The sequence below is a fragment of the Marmota flaviventris genome, chromosome 4 (assembly GCF_047511675.1).
Source record: "Marmota flaviventris isolate mMarFla1 chromosome 4, mMarFla1.hap1, whole genome shotgun sequence".
In the NCBI taxonomy this organism is placed as follows: Eukaryota; Metazoa; Chordata; class Mammalia; order Rodentia; family Sciuridae; genus Marmota; species Marmota flaviventris.
The window spans coordinates 143,621,296-143,643,849 of record NC_092501.1 but is presented as its reverse complement, the minus strand read 5'-3'; positions in this window follow the sequence as shown (position 1 = coordinate 143,643,849).

Below are 22,554 nucleotides of genomic sequence, written 5' to 3'. Positions count from 1 at the left end.
ACTATTACTATTAATCAGGTGTATAGGGGACAGGTGACCTTAAGGTAGAAGTGTCTGGGTTTAAGCAGGAGTCGGATACTGTGCTTGGATAGTTGGGTTTTTGTTTTTTGGGGGGGTTGGGGCTTGCCTTATGAAATGTGTTGTTTCAGTGTGCAGGGTTCATTGCCCCCCTCCCCCCATCGGCATTGAGGATTGAACCCAGGGGTACTCTACCACTGATTTAGGTCCCCAGCTCCCTTTTTATTTTGAGACAGGGTCTTGCTCTATTGCCCAAACTGGCCTGAAACTTGCTATCCCCCTGCCTCAGCCTCCCGCAAGTCACTGTGGTTGGTTTGTTTTTAGTCTCAGATAAAAATTGTCTTTCTGGGGAAAGGTACTTTTTTTTCCCCAGCGTGACTTACATCTCTGGCAAAATGTATTAATTTTCCTTCTGAAAAGACTGAGGGAAGAGAATGTTGGGAGCAACACTTCATATATTCAAGAAAACCAATAAGGTGTGGAGAGACTGTGAAATCCCTGTGCGCTGCTTTTAAAAGAACCTCCCCAGGGAAGGAGACTCGTTGAGTCAAATAAGGTTGGGGGCTGGGCTGTGGCTCAGAGGAAGAGCTTATCCAGCATGCACAAGGCCCTGGCTTCCATCCCCAGCAACAACAATAACAAAATAAACAAACAGAGCAATGTTAGGGCTGGAAGAAACTTTGAAATTATTTCCTTGTTCTAGGGAGAACAAGGACTTGTTGAAGGTCTCAGCCCCATTGAGTAGGGCAGGGGTGGGGGGCTGATTTCCAATCTGGAGCACAGCAGGAGGCCTGTCTCAGCGACAAGTGTATTCCGCTTTCCTTCCACTCTTCAATGTGTAATCATTTTAGGAAAAATAGAGAAAATGTGATAATTTCAACTGCCTGGAGTCCTCCCATTTTAAGATGGTCATATTGGTATTTTTGCTGAATAATTTCCCGCACTTTTATAGATAAAGACATCAACATGATCAAGACTTATATCAAGGGCTGGGGATATAGATGGGTGGTTGAGAGCTTGCCTAGCATGAGCCACACCCTACTTTCCATGGCCAGCACACGAATAAATAAATTTAAAAATTTATATCAAAACATACCCACTTACTAAAACTGGATCACCCTATCCTTATTGCTTTGCAACTTTTCCCCCCTCATCAATGTACTTTGAATGCATTTCCCATGCCAAGTAATATACATCTACTTCACAACCCCTGAGGGGTGCTAAACTATTCCCTTCCACTAATACCTGATTTAACCAAACCCTTATTGACAGGCATATAAGCTTTTACAAATATTCAGCTCTTATAAGTGACACTACATGGAGTGTTCTTGCCCAGATGTCTTTTGCCCAAGTGCCATCCACCTGTGGATCCCTGTTACTCTCTGTAGGGATGCAGCCTAACAATGTAGCCCATGTTTGAACTCTGGCTTGGGGACTTACTGTGTCTTTTCACAAACTTACAAGGCTCCAATTCTCTGGTTTTGAACTGGAAGCAATCACAGTACTGACCTTCCATAAATGTTGGGAGAATTAAATGAAATCATACATGGAAAGAAATTGGCCAGTGTTCAGCATGTAGCAAATCCAGAATACACCTTAACTGTTTCAATATTATGATCATTACAAACCCCCCTGAGGAAGATCAGCTCCTCAAAATCATTCCCAAGATTTTCTTTTTACTCTAAGAGTGGAATTGCATAAAGTTCTGAAGTGCTAAATTTGAGTATGAAAAGCAATACCTCCTTTTTTTAACCTTCATTTATTCAAAGAAAAATAGTAACAAATTTAAAATGATGGGTGAGCTGTTCTACTTAAATGAACCATTGATGGTATTGTAAGATGGGGCGGTTACTGTGGGCAGTTCCTAAAAAAATTAAACATAGAATTACCATATGATGTAGCAATTTCACCTTCAGGTATATATGCAAAAGAATTGGAAGCAAGGACGTACAGACACTTATACATGTTCATAACAGCATTATTTATAATAGCTAAAGATGAAAGCAACTAAGTGTTCTAAATTGCAACTAGTCTTTTAAAAAACTATGACTGTATAGTTTTTATGTGATATCAAACAAGATTATCTGTGAGTATTTGAAAGGGTAATAAAATAGTTCTATCTTTTCCAACTACACATACAAGTAGGGCTGAACTGTCTTCACATACTTCAACTAAAGTTATTGTGAGAGATAAAAGCAGAAGCAGATATGAAAATTCAGCTGTCTCCTATTAAACCAGGTATCACAGAGACCTGAAAATTACAAAACAATGCCACTTTTCTTATTTGTGTTCCTGTGTTTTGGAAAATATGGTTTTTTTCACAAACATATGCCTTTTGAATTAACAGACTGTGTTGTTATTTACAAATGAATTAAGTAAATGTTTAAATGTCTGTACTTAAGTTTTTCACATGCAATAAATAGATAGAACCAGGAAAAAGGAATATAATATAAATGGAATCATCAGTACATAACCTTTTGAGACTGGATTTTTGTTTCTCGTAGTTTCCCTGAGCTTCATCCAAGTGATTGGGGGTTCAGTCTTCCTGATTTCTGAGTGTAGTTCCGTAGTCTGGATGTACCACAGTTAGTTTAAGCTCTGACCCATTGAAGGACATCAGGGCAGCTTCCAGGTAAGCATTATTAAAAATAAAACAGCTATAGGGCTGGGTTTGTGGCTCAGTGGTAGAGCGCTTGCCTAGCATGTGCAAGGCACTGGGTTCAATTCTTAGTACCACATAAAAAATAAATAAAATAAAGAAATTGTGTCCATGTACAACTAAAAAAAAAAAAAACCTCCCATCTGATTCAAATGTACGATATGTCAAGGTCATTGTACTGTCATGTGTAACTAATTAAAACAAATAAAAAATAAAATAAAACCTCAATAAACATTCAGGTACAGATTTTGGTAAGAACAAATGTGTTTAATTTTTCTGGGATAAATGCCCAAGACTGTCATTGCTGAGCTGTATGATAGAGGCATGTTTAATTTTTTTAAAGAATTTACTGGGTGCAATGGTGTGCACCTGTAATCCCAGAGACTCGGGAGGCTGAGGCAAGAGGATTGAAAGTTTGAGGCCAGCCTGGGCAACTTAGTTAGACCTGTTTTTTTAAAAAAAGGCTGGGAATGTAGTTCAGTGGTAGAGCACCCTGGGTTTAATCCCTGGTATTGCAAACAAACAAACCAAACCTGCCAAACCATTCTCCAGCACAGTGGTGCCATTTTACACTCTCATCAGCAGCAAAGGAGAGACCAGCTTTCTCCCCATTCTCATCCACATGTGCTGTTGTCATTTTTTTTATTGAATCTCTTCTGTTAGATAAAATAGGTACTGATATGTCATTGTGGTTTGAATTTGCATTTCCCTTGTGGCCAGTGAGGGTGGAACTCCTTCACCATCTGCATATCTTCCCCAGCCACACCTCTGTTCCTTTGCTATGTGTTAGTTGGATTCTTTTTATTTTATTTTATTTTTTAGGTGTAGATTGACACAACACAATGCCTTTAATTTTATGTGGTGCTGAGAATCGAACCCGGGTCCCGCCTATGCTAGGCGAGCACTCTACTGCTGAGCCACAATCCCAGCCCCATGGATTATTTTCTTGTTGTTTTTCTGTTGAGTCTTGAGAGCCCTTGATATATTCCAGATCCTGGTCTTGTCAACTTTCGGGTTTATAAATATTTCTCTCCCCAACCTCTAGCTTGTCTTTGCATCCTCTTAGTAAGATCCATCCCAGAGCAAAAGTTCTACAAAAAGTTCTTAGTTTCCATAAGGTCCAATTTATCATTTTTTCCTTTTATGAATCCTGCTTTTGGAATCAAATCTAAGAACTCTTCACCTAGCCCTAACCTATGGTCTATTCCCTAAAAGTTCCATGGATTTGCCTTTTACTGTAAGACTGCATTCCATGTTGAGTTAATTTTTTGTGTGAGATATGAGACTTAGGTCAAGGTCATTTTCTTTTCTTTTTGCCTATAGATGTCCAATTGCCCCAGAGCATTCATTGAGAAAGTTCTCCTTCCTTCATTGAATTGCTTTTGTGCCTTTGTCAAAAGTCAGTTATATTGCATTGGTCTATTTCTTGGTTCTTTATTCTCTCCTGTGGATCTAGTTATGTATCTGTCCAGCACTATTACATGGCCTCCATTACCAAAGCTAAGTCGGAGGCCTTACTGTGAGGCACAGTGATGTCTTCTACTTTTTTCTTCTTTTGTAAGATCATTTCAGCTATTCTTGGGCCTGTGGCTTTCCATATATATTTTAGCATAAGTTTGTCTGCATCTAAAAATATTATGCAGGGTCATCTCTCCCTCTGGAGAGAGCCTACATTCTCCTTTGAATACATATTTCTGCTTTACCCCAAAGGATGTCTGTCTCTTGAGATTCCCCCATTCTCCCTTGAATATGTATTTACTTTCTTATATACACCTCTGTCTATAAAACAAAACTTTACTGGATTGTTACAGTGTTTTTATTTGTTTTCATCTACCATGTAAAGCATAATTTGACCAAGGACATCTTCAAAGTCAAAAATGCATTGATATGCATCTTTGCAACTTCCAGGTACCTAGGCATATAGTAAGTACTCAATAAAGATGTTGGGCTAGTATATGAATGGGTGCACTTAAAACACATTCTTCATGAAGAGAGATGATTTTGCAATGGGTGAACTCCCATCTTTGATTCTGTTTGCTCTTAGCTTCTGTATGCTTTCAAATGGATTAAAATCTTATCCATTTCTACAAAGCTGCCTCCTCCAAACCCAGGGCTGACCCAAACTATTTTGATTTATTTGAGCCAACTGCATCACTCCCATGCACAAGACCTTTGAAACTACTTTTTTCTCTATACTGAATAAAATTCAGATTCCTCCACAACCTCCCCCCACCCCCCCACCCACCCACCCCCCCACACACACACATACAGATAATCAGAGTCATTGGCCAGCAAGAAGTTTTTGCTTGAGATCTTAGCCTGTGAGAGGGACTATGCTAGATGCAAAGAATTGCAAAATATAATTCCTGCCCTGAAGGAGTATGAAATGTGGGTTTGTTTCTTGGGGACTGCATGGTGCAGGTTTCATTTGTCACATGGTTGATCATCTTTGCACTTCTTTTTGGCTGAGTTCTGAATCATTGTCATTTCTGTTCCAGAGCTTTGTGGTAAGGATCAGCTTCCAGCCTGAATACTACAGGCCAGGGGGTGCTGCCTTGTCCCCCAGGATCCTTCAGCTTCTCTCCTGCTCCCTCCTTTTTTTCAGGGGGCTAGGAAATTTGCTTTTTCCCCTTATCCTTTGAAAAGCTGCATGAGATGGCTTTAAAGGCCTCTGTGAAATTTAAACAGATTAATTTCAAGCAATGACATTGAAGACACCATCAAAAGCCTACCAAGAAAGCCCAGGACCATATAGATTCTCAGCTGAGTTCTACCAGACCTTCAAAGAAGAACTAATACCAATCCTCCTCAAATTATTCCATGATCTAGAAAAGGAGAGAACCCTTCCAAACTCATTCTATGGAGCTAGTATCACCAAAACCAGACAAAGACACATCAAGGACAGAAAATTTCAGACCAGTATCTCTGATGAATATAAATGCAAAAATTCTTAATAAAATACTGGCAAATCCATACAAAAACATATTTAAAAGATAGAACCATGGTCAAGTGGGGTTCATCCCAGGGATACAAAGTTGGTTTGACATACAGAAATTATTAAATGTAATTTATCACATCAATAGACATAAAGACAAGAATCTTATGATTATCTCAATAGATATAGAAGAAGTATTTGACAAAATACAGCATCCATTCATGTTCAAAACACTAGAAAAACTAGGGACAGTAGGAACATATCTCAACATTGTAAAAGCTATATATTCTAAGCCCCAGGCCAACATCATTCTAAATGGAGAAAAATTAAAAGCAGTCATTCTAAAAATTGGAACAAGATAGAGATGCTCTCTTTCAATAAGTTTTATTCAATATAGTCCTGGAAATTCTAGGTAGAGCAATTAGAAAGAAGAAAGAAATTAAAGGGGTACAAATAGGAAAAGAAGAACTCAAACTATGCCTATTTGCTGATGATTCTATATTTAGAAGACCCAAAAATCTCCACCAGAAAACTCCTTGAACTCATAACAAATTCAGCAAAGTTGCAGGATATAAAACTAGCACCAATAAATCAATTGCATTTCTATACATCAGTGATGAATCAACTGAAAAAGAAATTAGGAAAACTATTCACAATAGCCTCAAAGAAAATAAAATAGTTGAGAATCAATCTAACAAAAGAGATGAAAGTCCTCTACAATGAAAACTACAGAACACTAAAGTAAGAAATTGAAGAAGACCTTAGACAATGGAAAGATCTCCTATGTTCTTAGATAGGCAGAATTAATATTGTCAAAATGACCATACTTCCAAAAGCACTATACAGATTCAATGCAATTCCTATTAAGGTTCAGATGACATTCTTCATAGAAATACAAAAAGCAGTCATGAAATTCATTTGGAAAAATAAGAGGTTCAGAATAGACAAAACAGTCCTCAGCAAGAAAAGTGAATCAGGAGGCATCACAATACCAGAGTTTAAATTATACTACAGAGCTATAGGAACAAAAACAGCATGGTATTGTTACCAAAGCAGACATGAAAACCAATGATATAGACTAGAAGAGACAGAGACAAACCTACATAATTACAATTATCCCATACTGGACAAAGGCACCGTAAACAACATTGGAGAAAAGATAGCCTCTTGAACAAATGGTGCAGGGAAAACTAGAAATCCAATAAAGTGAAATTAGACTCCTATCTCTCATCCTGCACAAAGTTCAACTCAAAGTAGATCAAGGACCTAGGCATAAGACCAGAGACTCTGCACCTACTAGAAGAAAAAGTAGGCCCAAATCTCCATCATGTTGGCTTAGGAACTGAATTCCTCAACAAGACTCCTGAAGTGCAAAAAGAAAAAATCAAGAATCAATAAATGGAATTTCATCAAACTAAAAAGCTTCTTTTCAGCAAAAGAAACAATCCAGAATATGAAGAGAGAGCCTACAGAATGGGAGAAAAATCTTTACTACCTGCACCTCAGATAGAGTATTAATCTCCAGGATATATGAAGAACTCAAAAAATATGAAAAACCCATATAATCCAATTAATAAATGGGCTAAGGAACTGAACAGACACTTCACAGAATAAGAAATATGATTGGTCAACAAATATATGAAAACATGTTCAACATCTCTAGCAATTAGAGAAATGCAAACTAAAATTACACTGAGATTTCACCTCACACCAGTCAGAATGCCAATTATTAAAAATACAAGTAACAATAAATGTTGGAGAGGATGTGCACTCATATATTGCGGAGGAACTGTAAATTGGTGTAACCACTGTGGAAAGTAGTATGAAGATTCCTCAGAAAACTTGGAATGGAACCACCATTTGACACAGTTATCCCACTCCTCAGCATATACTCAAAGGGCTTAAAATCAGCATACTATAGTGATGCAGCCATATCAATGTTCATAGCAGCCCAATTCACAATAGCTAAGCTATGGAACCAACCTAGGTGCCCTTAACAGATGAATGGATAAAGAAAATATGATGCATACACACAATGGGATAGTACTCAGCCATGAAGAAGAATGAATTTATGGCATTTGCCAGTAAATGGATGGAACTGGAGACTATCATGCTAAGTGAAATAAACTAATTCCAAAAAAACCAAAGGCTGAATGTTCTTTCTGATATATGGAAGCTGACTCACAATAGGTGGAGGAGAGGAGAGGAGTGGAGGTTCACCAAATTGGACAGGAGGAATGGAGGGAAGGGTACGGGGATGGGAATGGGAAAGACAGTAGAATGAGTCAGACGTCACTTTCCTATGTTGCTATATGAGTACACAACCAGTGTAACTCCACATCAGGTACAACCACAGGATGGGAAGTTAGACTCCATGAATGTGTGATATGTCAAAATACTCTCTCCTGCCATGTATAATTGAAAAGAACAAATTTTAAAAAATTATTTAATTAAAAATGTCCTCTGTGAAGACATGGCACATTCCCAAGATAATCCATGATGACGTTTCCTTCTATCAAAGTTAAAATAAGCCACAAGAGAGGTCCCGGCCTTCCCCATTTTTGCGTGTTGACTTTTCAAAACTGTCTTCCTTTCCAGTCAGCATTAGGAAAACACAATCTGAGGACCATGATTTTTAGGGCCATAAACCTACAAATCTTCCAGACAAGGGTAAATAACTCTCCTTTCAGCCATAATTGAGGAAGTCAGACATATGCACCAAAGGCTCCTTGCTAAACCCTACCAGAGGGGTCAAGCCTGGGCTGAGGGACACACTCAACATTCTCAGCCCCTTGGAAAATGACAACACAGCCTCTGAGTGGCTTCCTCTGCTTCCAAGAGGTCACCTCCCAGCCCAGCCTCTAAGTCGTGGTGGTCCCCAGGAGCTGGGCCCGGGTCCTCCTCCTTGCTCCCCATCTTTTGTGGGCAAGCTCCCTGCCCTCAGGGGCTTGTGACTGCCTTGGGAGAGGACCGTGTTCCTCTTGTTCCGTGGGCAGTTCCTTTAGAATGCACCTTCACCTCCCGGACTCTTCGTTCCATTCACCTGAGGGTCTTTAGAGAAAGAATGGAGCCTGCAGCACTGCACCTGGCCCTTCCTCTGCCTTGGAAGTCGACTTACCCGCCCTACTCTCCACCCTCTGCTGTGGCCAGGGGCTGAAGGGAAAGGCTGACTGTTCCCTCTGGGCCAGAGTCTGGATGTGTGGGGCCAGTGAAGGTGGAAGGAAGCTCATCTGGACACAGCTCTAGAGTCAAAGGCCTCCACTCAGGTTCAACACATGCCAATACCGATAGTTAGTTAATCTTCACTTTGAGAATTCCTGAGTTTACTCTCAGATGGTCCTAAACTTAGGGATGAAGAAGGGTTATGTATGGATACACACACACACACACACACACACACACACACGTTGATAAGCCCTAGAGATTTTGTGTTGTTTTGTTTTGTTTGAAGTACTGGAGATTGAACCCAGGGCACTCTACCACTGAGCTACACCCCGAGTTCTTTTTATTTTTTTATTTTGAGATAGCATCTTGCTAAGTTTCTGAGGATAGTCTCAAACATGGCAGTCCTCCTGCCTCAGCCTCCTGAGTCACTGGGTTTACAGGCAAGTGCTGCCATGCATGACTACCCCAGAGTTATTTGTGGGGCCTAGATTTCTCTTTTGAGCTACTTAGTATGCTGTATCAGTCCATTTTTCCATACTATGACAAAATATCCAAGGATGTGTACTTATGAAGAAACAAGGTTTATTAAATCACAGTTTTGAAGACTAAAAAAAAAGATTAAGTGGCTCCATTGGTCTGATCTCTGATAAGGGTCAAATCACAGATGGCATCATGGTGGAACCTTCTGTAAGAGAGAGAGAGAGAGAGAGAGAGAGAGAGAGAGAGAGAGATTGATTCCAGGGCAAGAGACCATAATGCATGCCTAGACTTGCTCCTTTTTTTTTAACATTTCTTGAGAGAACTAACCAGGCTCCCACCAGAATTACTCCAATCTCTTCCAAGGGCAGTGCCACAGAGACCTAAGGAACTCCCATGGGGCCCCAACCACAGCATATGACACATATCTACCTGTCCCACACTGGACAGACCCCAAAACAGAAGTCCTCTCCCTGACCCCAGCTTGCTCTTCCTAGTATTTTCCACCTCAGTAATTTTAAGTATATTCTGTTGCTCATTCCAAAAACCAGACAGCTTTTTTTTTTTTTTTTTTTTTTTTTTTTTTTTTGGTACCAGGGATTAAACTCAGGGGCACTCAATCACTGAGCCACACCTCAGCCCTATTTTTGTATTTTATTTAGAGACAGGGTCTCACTGAGTTGCTTAGTGTCTTGCTTTTACAGAGGCTGGCTTTAAACTTGTGTTCCTCCTGCCTCAGCCTCCTGAGCCACTGGGATTACAGGCATGAATTAATGCACCCAGCTCAGACAGCGACTCTTGACCTCCACCCCTTGACTCCCTCATGCAGCCCCTGACCAAGACCTATCAATCCTACCTCCAACACACCGCTCAACCCTCTCTCTCTTTCTCTCTTTTTTTTTTTTAAAGAGAGAGAGAGAGAATTTTTTTTTAATATTTATTTTTTTGTTTTTTTGGCGGACACAACATCTTTGTTTGTATGTGGTGCTGAGGATCGAACCCGGGCCGCACGCATGCCAGGCGAGCCACATCCCCAGCCCTCAACCCTCTCTCTCCTCCCACTTCTACGGCTTCCAGTGTAGTTAAGCCTGTGTCACCTTCTGTGTCATGTTCTGCAATCACCCCCTCATTATTTCTCCTCATTTCTCCTTCACTCTGCTCCAGAGCACTTACTATGGTTTGTGTAAGTGTCCCCCAAAGGCTCAGGTGTTAAAGGAGTGGTCCCCAGTTTTCAGTGCTCCTGGGAAGTGGTGGAGTCTTTAAGAGCTGGGGGCCTTTAAATCACCAGGACTGTGCCAATGAAGGGGATATTGCACCCAACTCCCTTCCTCTCCCTGTCATTTCCTGGCCATTATGAGATGAGCAACTTTCTCTAGCATGCATGCCCACCATGATGAGGTCTTGCCACAGGCCTGACAGAAAGCAGGTCAAGAAACCATGCACTGAAACTTCTGAGACTGTGAGCCAAAACAAACCTTTCCTCTTTGTAAGTTGATTTATCTCAAGTACTTGTTATAGCAATGGAAAGCCAACACCTCATTCTCCATTGAACAGCCGGAGTTCTTCAGCAAACAAGTCTTCAAAGCAGCCAGAGAAAGACAAGCCCTTTAAATGTACAGAGGAACAATCATTTGAACATCCACAAACTTCTCAGCAAAAGCTATGGAGGCAGAACAGTGTGGGTGGAACAAGAGTTTTCAAGTACCGGGGGTGGAGGGGGAGAACCAAAGCTGTCCACGCAGAAGCTTACAGTGAAAATATCACTAAATAAGGAAGATGAGAAAAATCCATGGAGCGAAAAGGGTCAGATTGACCCTCTCACTTTAGAAAACTGAAAAACTGGATGCAACATTTGAAATGATAATCTTCAGGCACTGGGACAACACGTAGCCCAAGAAGTGACCACTGAGAAAACATGTCTGGTGAGCTCCATGAGTGTCCTGGCTCCGTGCTGGGAGAGTTCCCAGGACATGGTGCTGGGAGCAGGGCTGGACAGAACTCAAGGGTCGGGAGAGACCGAATTCAAAGGGCAGATCCTGGCTAGGAACGTGCTCCTTAGAGAAGGGAGCACTGCCCAGAGAGAGCTCCAGAGACCTGCACAGGGCTCCCCTGTGCCTTCAGCAGAGTGCCCTGTGGCAGCTACTGCAGGGCAGGAAGGGACTGCCGAGAGGAACAGGCCAAGCAATCCCTGTGCACACCCGGAGGCGGGAGTGGTCACCTTCTCACTAGTCAGGGGAAGGTCTCAGAATTCTGGGGCATCAGGTACAAGGCTCAGAAAGGTACGGCCTCAGTGGTGGGGAGACTCAAAACTGTGGTATGCTGTGGTCCCACTTGGCAAAGTTTAAAAGCAAGATTCAAAAGAATCCAACTGTTCCCAAGTGGCATATCTGAATCCCCAGCAAAACACACAAGAATTTTAAAAATGTTTTTTATTAGTGCATTATAATTACACATAATAGTGGGGTTCATTTTGACCCACTCATGAACGCATAGTTTACTCCATTTCAATCCCCAGGGCTTCTTCTTTCCCTCCCCTCCTCCCCTCTCTCCAATCCCTTTCCTCTACTCTATTGGTTTCCCTTCTATTTATTTATTTTAATTGGTGAATTGTCATTACATACAAAACTGGAATGCACACGCCTGCAGCATCTTTTGGTCAACTTCATTCCTAGGTCTCCTTTCTTTCCCTTGCTCCCTCCCGCTTGGTACTCTCTTCTACTCTACCATCCTCTCATCTATTTTCATGAGATCCTCCTGTTTTTTTTTTCTCTGTAGCTTCCACACGTGAGATAAGACATTCCACCTTTGACTTCTGAGTCTGGATTATCTCACTTGTCATGATGTGCTCCAGTTCTATCCATTCTCCTGCAAATAACATAATTTCATTCTTCTTTATGGCTAACTAAAACTCCATTATTTATATAAATTTTATATATATATATATATATATATATATATATATATATATATATATATATATTACATTTTCTTTATCCATTCTTTTATCCATGGGCACTGAGGCTGGTTCAGCTATTGTGATTGGGCTGCTATAAATATTGGGGTGCCTGTATCACTATACATGCTGAATTTCCAATGGAAGACAAAAGTATCTAGTACCTGTTTTAGCCAGCTTTTTTGCTGCTGTGATTAAAGACCGGAAAAGAACAATTTGAAGGAGGAAAGTTTATTTGTGGATTCACAGTTTCAGAGGTCTCTGTCCCTAGACAGCCAGCTCCATTCCTCAGGGCTCAAGGTGAGACAGAACATCAAGGCGGAAGAGTGTGGCAGAGGGAAGTGGCTCACATTGTGACCAGGAAGCAGAGAGAGAGAGTCCACTTACCAGATACAAAATACATATCCCAAAGCCACACTCTCAATGACCACCTCTTCCAGCCACACCCAGCCGGCCTTCAGTCACTCCTCAGTTAGTCCCATCTGGGGATTAATTCACTGACTGGTTTAAGGCTCTCATAGCTCAATCATTTCACCCCTAAATATTCTTGCATTGTTTCACACAAGAGCTTCTGGGGGACCCTTCACATCCAAATTATAACAATACCCAAGAATGTAAAGTTCACAACATCTGGCATCCACTCAAAAATTATCAGGCATGTAAAAAACAGAGAGAGGGGGAAGAAAAAGAAAAATAACACAAATATCACCCATAATAAAGATAAAAATGATTCAGTAGAAACAGACTCAGATATGTTACAGGTAATTATTCATTTAATTTAATATGAAGGTGCTAAAAGAGTTTTTCAACATTAAAACAGTTATACTCCATTTATGCAAGAGAGTAGAGGAGAGCATGGCTGAGTTAAGGGGGGACATAGATAATACATTTTAAAGGCTCAAATTATAATTCTAGAGGTAAAAAAAAAAATCTAATGCCTGGGATAAAAAACACACTGGATAGAATTAATACTAGATATTACAAAAGCAAAGTTTAATCTTAAAAGAACTTTTAAAAAGACAAAAAGGGCATTTTCCAAAGAAAACTGCAAAAATTCATCACTCCTATTAAAAATGCTAAGGAAATTTTCATTCTAAAATTAAATAATATCAAAGGGAAACAGATCTTCAAGAAGAAATGAAGATCATCAAAAATGATACATACAGGGTGGGAGGTAGCTCAGTGGAAAGCACTTGCCTAGCAGGCATGAGGCCCTGGGTTCGATCCATAGTACCTCAAAGAAAAAGAAAGGTAAATGCAAAACACTACTTCAGTACATGTGATTTGTTGACCATGACAACCATATGCTGGACCATAAAACAAGGCTCAATAAATTTAAAAGGATTTAAATCACACAGAATATGTTCTAGGATCAAAACAGACTTAGAAATGAATAATAAACAATAAAGTGGGAAGACTCCAAATATTTGGAAGTTAAACAACTCACTTCTTCTTTAACAGCACACAAAGTGTTTAAATAAAAAAATCATAACCTTGTCTCATCAGGTTATAATACAGGTGGAGATGATGTATCAATAAAGCTGTACCCACATATACATGGATCGATACAGTATTAACTCTAAGTAAACTGTGAAAATAAGAGGATGTAGATCTTAATCTCCAAAGCAACCATGGAAAAAGATATGGCTAAAAAGATTTTTAAAAAAGAAATTAAAATGGAATCTCAAAAAATGTCCAAAATAATCCAAAAGAAGACAGGAAAGAGAGCAGAAAGGAGAGTGAATAAAGACTAACAGAAAACAAATAATGAAATGGTGGACTGAAATTCAACTATATCAATAATTACTTGAAATATTAATGAAGTAAATATTTCAATCAAACAGAAGAAATTAACCCACAGTATGTAATGAGAAACCTAAAATGTATGTTGTCTATAAAGTATGCATTTTCCATACAAAACACAAATAAATTGAGAGTAAATGAACAGAAAATGATATACTACATAAATAGTGAAGGCTGGAATAGCTATGCTGGTATCAAAGTATTATAAATGACAGTGAGGCATGGTGGCACATGCCTGTAACACCAATGACTTGGGAGGCTGAGGCAGGAGGATCACAATTTTGAGGCCAGCCTCAGCAACTTAATGAAGCCCTAACACCTTAGTGAGATCCTGTCTCAAGTAAAAAAGGCTAAGGATGTAGGTCAGTGGCAAACCCACCCTGGGTTCAATCGTCAGTACCAAAAGTAAATAAATAGATAAACAAACCAAATGACAAAGGATGATATCACAAGGACAAAGGGGTCAAAACACTAGTAAGACAGAGCATCCTATATGTGTAGGTGTCTAAAAACAGAGCTTCAATATCCCTGAAGAAAACGTGGATATAAATAACCCACAATCAGATGAAAACGAATGTAATATTTTAGAAATGGATGGAACTACTAGAAAGAATTCAGTAAAAAAAAAAAAAAAGATGAACATGACTAACCACTTTGATTGGTATTTATAGAACACTACACCCACCAATTTACAGCTACCAAATACACATGCTCTTCAAGTACGTGTGATTTGTTGACCACAAACGACCATATGCTAGACCATAAAACAAGGCTCCATAAATTTAAGGGGATTTAAATCACACAGAATATGTTCTCTGATCAAAACAGACTTAGAAATGAATAACAAACAATAAAATGGGAAGACTCCAAATATTTGGAAGTTAAACAACTCACTTCTAAATAATTAGTGGATCAAAGAAGAAATCACACAATTAGAAAAATACTTCAAAATAAACGATAATAAAAAAGTCAAAATTTATGTGACTCAAGTGGCTCAAGAAAAAGTTAAGAGTACCTTGACATTTTTATGTTATGAAAGGAAAAAATGTTGGAGAATTGCAGCCTAATGATTCACCATAAGATGCAAAAGAGCAAAATAAGCCCAAAGTAAGTAGAAGAAAGAGAGTAACAGTGATAAGAGCAGAAGTGTAAGTGGGGGGAGTCCTGTGGAATGAAGCCTAGCAAATTGTGCTTTGTCCATATACAAATATATCACATATACAATGATAGCATACTAATCATACTAATTAATAATAACAACAACAACAACTGGTAAAGCAGAGCCAGTGGATAGGGGAGGGAGACGGGAAGGGAAAGGAGGGTCCTGGGGAATGAGACTTATAAAATGATGTTATATGCACATACAAATATGACATAATGAATCCCACTCTTATGTATAATTATAATGCACTAATTTAAAAAAAAGGTAAGAGCAGAAACAGAGCACACAGTTGAGGAAATAAGCAAAGACCTTTAAGTTTAACAAGAGTGCCAAGACAATTCAACAAGGAAGGAGCAGTCTAGAAACAGTGGTAGGTAACCAACTGGATACCCACAGGCAAAAGGGTGAAATTGAACCACTTCCTCATACTCTGTACAAAAATCAACTCAAAATGAAGCAGAGACCAAAGAGCTGCAATTATAAAATTCTATTTTTTTTTTTTTTTTTGGTGGTATCCAGGGAGTTTAAACACTGATCCAGGTCCTCAGCCCCTTTTATATTTTATTTAGAGACAGGGTCTCACTGAGTTGCTTAGGGCCTTGCTTCAACTTGCAATCCTCCTGACTCAGCCTCCTGAGCTGCTGGGATTACAGGCATCACGCCCAGCTTAAAGCTATAAGATTCTTAAAAGGAGAAAATCCTCGTGCCCTTTGGCAGTGATTTCATAGATATGACACATAAGCTCAAGTGACAAAAACAAAAAGTATATAACTTAGAATTTATGAAAATTTAATTTTTGTACCTCAAAAGGTAGCATTGAGAAAGTGAATGAAGAACCCACAGAATGGGAGAAAATGTTTGCAAATTACATATTTGATAATAGACATAGGCAGAATATAAAAATAATTCTCACAATGCAATAGAATTACTAATTTTTAAATATTTTTTGTTGTAGTTGGACACATATCTTTATTTATTTATTTTATGTAGTGCTGAGGATAGAACCCAAGACCTTGCATGTGCTAGGCAAGTACTCTACCACTGAGCCACAACCCCAGCCCCCACAATGCAATAGAAATACAATTCGATTAAAATGTATACAAAGATTTGAAAAATATTTGTAAATGGGCCACAAGCTCATGAAAATTCTTATCAATATCATTAGTCACTAGGGAAATGCAAACTAAAACCCATAGGAGATATACCACTTCATACCCACTAAGAAAGATTAAGCAGAAATTTCCCTAACAACAGAGTTGTTGTTTTAAGTGGATGTAATTTATTTGACATAGGTTATCCCTCAATAAGTTGCAACTAAAATGATATAAAAGGCACTAAAAGTGTCTAAGGCAAACAATAAAATATTATTCTAATTTCTAGATTTTATGTTAGTGTATAACATGCCAATAGATATGGCAAATCAAATCCAACTATCCACCTTTAATGGTAGCTTTAATTATAACTAAAATTATATAGAATGCACCATGAAAAAGTATGGTTTCTTCTTGGAATTCAAAGCTGGAAAATCACTCCCTACAATTCATCATGGTAATAAAGTAGAAAAGAAATATAATTTCAATTGTTTTAAACAAGGCATATGAATACACTCAGCTCTCATTCATGATAGAAATGTTCATACTAACACAAGGTTAAAACACCCCAAATGACCATCAACAGGTGAGTACATAAACAAAATGACATGTGTCCACACCTGGAAGGTTAATCAGCAATAAAAAGAAAGTACCGATACACATGACAACCTGGGTGAATCTCCAAATCCTGATGTTGAGTGAAGAAGCCAGACAAAAAAGCTAGGCAAATACTGAATAAATTCTGTTTATGTTAAGCTCCAGATCAGTGGCCAGGGGTAGAGAGAGATGGATGGCGGAGGAGCACAGGGAAACTGGTCAGTGATAGAAAGGTTCTGAGTTTCCTGAGTGTATCATGGTGTGTAGACAACTGCCCAAACTTGTCAGATTGTCTTAAATGGATGCAATTTATTTGACATAAGTTATATTTCTCAATAAACTTGATAAGATAAAGATCATGCAGCTAAAATTATAGGGGAAAGTATTACAAACGTATTTAAGGCAAATAGTAATATCATGTTAACTTGTGGACTTTATGTTAGTGGTGTTTGTTGTGTTTTCAAATTTTTATCTTCCATGATCTGCCCTTGATTTTTGCTCAGCCATCAACTTCTGGAGTTCAAGTTTAGAGTCTGTCTTACCATCCCCCTCGACCATCTCCATACTTGGTTTCATCCTATCCACACTTGCATTGCTTACCTTATTATGGATAGCTCCCCAATTCATGACTGCAGCCCAGAATGCTCTTCTGAACTCCAAGACTATGATGCTAAGCGGGCCCGCAGTCTACTTAATATCCCTTAAGAGTCCAAAGTCATTGAAACTCAGTCTCTCCAAAACTGCTGTTAAGGATCTTCTCCCAACAAACTCAGTCCTCTTTCCTCTTCCCTTTTTAAGTTGATAAAACTACCCTCTGTCAACTCCATGGGAAAGCCATAAACCCTGGAATCATCCTCTCTTCTCTCCACATCCACTGACTTTGTTGATTCTCTGCAATCTGAACACATGGTCCAAACCATCTGCAGCTGCCTAGACTAGGACAACCACCACCTAATTGCTGACTATATCTGCTGGGACCCTTTCCTGTCCTCCCCACAGCCCCAGTGATACCTGAAATGCAAATCTATTCATGGACTTCCCTGCTCATTGCCCTTCAGGGGTTCCCATTGCTCTTAGAATCGGGACCAAAATCATTAACTTTTTTTTTGCAGGCAAAACCAGTACTCAGCCAGTGCAAACCAGTATGGCTGTCCCATAGTTAAGATATTGATCGACTTTTATATTATTAGGAAAGAAGATCCCCACTATAATGACCTGAAAGTGACATGAAGGTCCATTAGTAGCCTAATCCTGAATACTCTTTCTTGCCCAGGTCAAGTGGTCACAAAGGACAAGCCACTATATGACTCTTGATGGCCCCTCTGTACCTGCTTTGCATCCCAAAATGAGGAGTCCCAGCGTCATCCTCCAAGCTGAGCCAAAGAGCAGAGCTGAGAAAGAAAGAAAACAGAAGGGCAGGAGTCCCTAAATTTTGTGGGAGAAAAGGGGGTTGCAAGTATGTTGGCTTCTGCAAATGCAGGCATCCCAGTCTCCGTCTGCAGGCATGAATGCAGGGCAGCGAGGATTTAAATGCAGTGGAACGAGGGTTACAAATGTCAAGGCTCATGAAACTCTAGTAGAAGAGACCGTAACTCCTCTCCAAAGACAGCTTTTTTGGGGTGTGTGTGTGTGTGTGTGTGTGTGTACTGGGGATTGAACCCAGGGAAGAGTTACCACTGAGCTGCACCCCAACTCTTTTTATATTTTAGTTTGAGACAGTATATCACTAGGTTTCTAAGGCCCTTGATAAGTTGCTGAGTTTGGCCTTGAAATTTCAATCCTCGTGTCTCAGCTTCCCAAGTTGCTAGAATTACAGGTGTGTTCCCACTGTGCCTGGCTTCTCCAAAGACATTTTTGGTTTTGGTTTGATACCAGGGATTGAACCCAGGGGGGCTTAACCACTAAGCCACATCTCCAGCCCTTTTTATTTTGAAACAGGGTCTAAGTTGCTTAGGGCCTCACTAAGTTGCAGGGGCTGGCTTTGAACTTGAGATCCTCTTGCCTCAGCCTCCCTAGCCTCTTATAATAGCCTCCCAACTAATGACTTAGTGTGTACTCATGCAGACCAAGACGGCTATGGCATGACTAGGAATCCAGTCCTCCTGATCCTTGACTCAAATGTCGGCATGGGACACCTAACTGTGTATTGAATGTAAAACCTATTCTTGCATAGCAGATCTTAGTTCTTTAATATACTAAGAACCTCAAAAATTGGAAATGGTTATGCAGGTTTTGAGAGACATCAGCCATAGTAGGATTTAAAAGAGATGTTATTGTTTAAAAAAAATTAACTTTTTTCTGTTTCCATTAGTTTTGGTTAAGTTCTTCCCTGATGCTCAATCTGCCTCCTATAGACACTTCTGAAGTCACAGCCTAAATTGTGTAGGCACTTGAATGTTTTTCAGGATGGTTGTTTGAAATCCACATCTCAAAGGAGCACAAGACCCCCCACTGTGCCAAGGTGGGGCCCAGTGGGGTGCACAACCAGGAGACTTCTCAGTCTGAGTGGGGAGGGTGTGGCACAGCCCTGGGACAGTGTGTGCAGGTGACAGCCAGGAATCTGGCTCTACAGAGGCCCCTCAGCCCCTTCCACTGTTTCCTTCCAGAGTCCCTTATTTATTGACCCCTAAGAGCTAAATTTGGTTGTGCATTATGGTCACTGTGGAATTGAATTCTAGTCTCTCCCCTCACCCAGACCCTACTAAGCCAAAGATTTTTGAGGTGAGAAATCAGTTTGATGGTCTCAGGATATAGCTCAGTAGTAGAGTGCTTGCCTAGCATGTGTGAGGTCCTGGGTTCCATCCCCAGCACCAAAAATAAATAAAAGAAGGGGGCACTGAGCGGGGGGTGGACTTAATGGGTGAATCAGGTGCATCACTGAGTTTGGAACCAAAATGCAAAGCTTTGTGCTTTGTAGCTCACAGATCCTTTCCTTCCTGGCTGCCCCTGAGTTCCAAGGACAGTCAGGACACATGCTCAGAGACAGGTAAGAGCTTGGTTAGTCACTATGACCTGTGGTGCCATTGCCCAACATGCACTTCAGGCTCCCTGTCTGAAGAAACGGAAATTATTGCCTTCTATAAGGTATTGGGAAAGACTGACTCACGTCAGGAACTTTGAAATCTGCAGATAAAAGGCAATGCCAATCCTCCCACTGTACCTGCCGTCACCAAGAGCATGCTGTGAGGAGATCACAGCTGCTGCTTTCACAGACCACCTGCAAGTGAAAATGTCAGCCTACTTCACTGTCCACCCATCCCATCCTTCATAATCTGAGTGCCCGTGCCCATCCCACACTGCTGAGAATCACACTGTAGTCTCTCTATATTCCAAATGTTTCTACCTGGGATCTACCCAAACCGAAGAATCTACTCAGTTGCGTTTAACCCTATCGTCATGTCTCTGTGGACCTTAAATGCTCCTTATTATATCTGACAGCAGTCAGCATTCCATAGGGTGAAGGGCAACTGGATGACGTCTGTGCAAGGCAGTCAGATGTCGCCGCGGGGCAGGCGGCTTTTATCCTGCAGCTGCTGAATTTCACATATATCAATTTTATCAGCTGGGCTATTGTCAGTTTTATAAACGAAAACTGATTGGCCATAAATCATCCTGTGGGTAGGTCATCCTGGGAGGGGGAGGCGATTCTGATTGTGAGCTTGCTGGTCAGGTGTGTTGATTTATTCTGTGAACAAGTCCATAGCCAGCTGACCCACCATTCCTTCTGCAGCCGCATACACCAGGCAGACAGGGCAGCAGCCATGTCCCATCCTCCAGAGCCTCATTATTTATTTCTAAGATAATAATTAATAATTTCCACAATGTTTGGAGTCACAAGACAGTAGCAACTGATGACTTAGAGCCTGAGAACCTACATATGGCACAATACCACCATGGGGTCCCCCAAGCCCACCCACCATGACAAGCTTAGTAGGCTGATTTCTTTGAGATACATCTAATTTCTTTAATTGTATGTAGGTGAAGTTGCATGACTGATAACTCAGAAATTCATCTATTGAGCACTTCATGTGTATGTAGGACTAGGAACTTTATGAAAATCCTGGTCCGGTAGGCCCTAGTATGAGACCAGTTTTATAGGCAGAAAAATTGAGAATCAATCAGGTAACTTGCTCAGGTTTCCATGGCCGGAAAATTGAGAATCAATTAAGTAACTTGCTCAGGTTTCCATGGCGGGGAAGGAGCAGAGCCAGGATTACAAACACAATTCAGTGTGTTTTCAGAACCTGGGCTTTTATAACAATGGGATTGCAAGGCCTTTGTGAGACTGAGTCACTGGCAAAGATCCCCAGGAGACACCCTGATTTCCTGAGCTTCAATCTGGTTCCAATGTTTGGATTTCTATTCCAAGGACAGGGAACATTGTGGGTAAAAGAGGGTTTGGAAAATTGTTCTTCCCTTAGAGGTTCTCAAACTTTGGTATTTATCTGAGCCCACTAGAGACCTTATTCAATCATGGATTGCTGGGCCTCACGCACTTCTCTGATTCAGCACGTCTGGGCTGGATCCTGAGACCTTGCATTTCCAAGAAGGTCCAGTGATGCTGATGCTGCAGATCCAGGGACCACACTTTGAGAACCCCTGCTGGTCTGTGACACTCACTTGAAGATCTGAGTTACAACTGTTCAGATTTGTCCCTAAACAAAACTGATCTTGCCATCACAGCACCAGGACCCAGTGTCCCTGGTCCAGGGCCCCATAAGGGATGGACTGTTCTCACCATCCAGGTCTCTCTGCCCACAGAGAGTTCTGACGGTCATTGTCACCTCTAGCCACCACCCTTTCCAAGGGAGACACAGGAAACAGGCAGGAGATGGCAAGTTCTGACACAACCGAGTTGGAAAGGTGGCATTTCAGGCATCAGAGGCATGTCTTTGGGTGGTGTGCACTTTCCCATGTCCCTTAAGTTACCCCCCAGGAGGTCACCATTTCTTGTCTTCACGTCAGACTAGCTCAGTGTTCCCAATATCTGAGGCTTCCTATCCAGAGTCCCCTAGGACCCGCCTGAGGCTGTGGCTTAAGATATAAGGTACAATCAGGTGCATGTAAGAGGCACGGCAAGACAAAAGTGGCCAGTAGACAGGGCAACATTGCAGCATTAAAAGAAATGACCGATTAAAGGCCAGTTCTCCCTCCTCTGTGTCAGCAAAAATAAGTGCCTGTGGCTTTCTTTCCCTTTATTGTCTCTCCAGTTAAGTGCTTCATGCTCTTTCCTGTGCTCTCTTTGGGAAGGACTCTCGACCTCCCTCCAGAGCACCCTCCTTTCATCTGCTCCTCCAGCCACCACACCTACCTCTGTCGGCAAAATGACCTTTCCTCAGTCAACTCCAAGCTAGCTCTCGGAGGGCTAGGGCAGCCCTGGCAGCTGGTCACGTAGGCGGGAATGCAACCGCAGTGAGTACCTGGCCACCCTGCAGACCCTCAAGGCCAGTGAAGCCCCTCCACCAACCCACAGACCCTCAAGGCAAATGGTTATGCCTTGTGCACACAGCAAGGATTTGACTGAGGTTTGATGTATGAGTAGGTGAGCGGCACTCAGGTATCCCACAGGACAAACAGACACACTGCATGTTTGCCTCCAGGACCTCTCCCTGCAGAGTGACCATCACCAACTGATGCCCATCATCTAAACGTCCAAATATCCCTGCTTTGGCAGGACCCAACCGGAAGGCTATT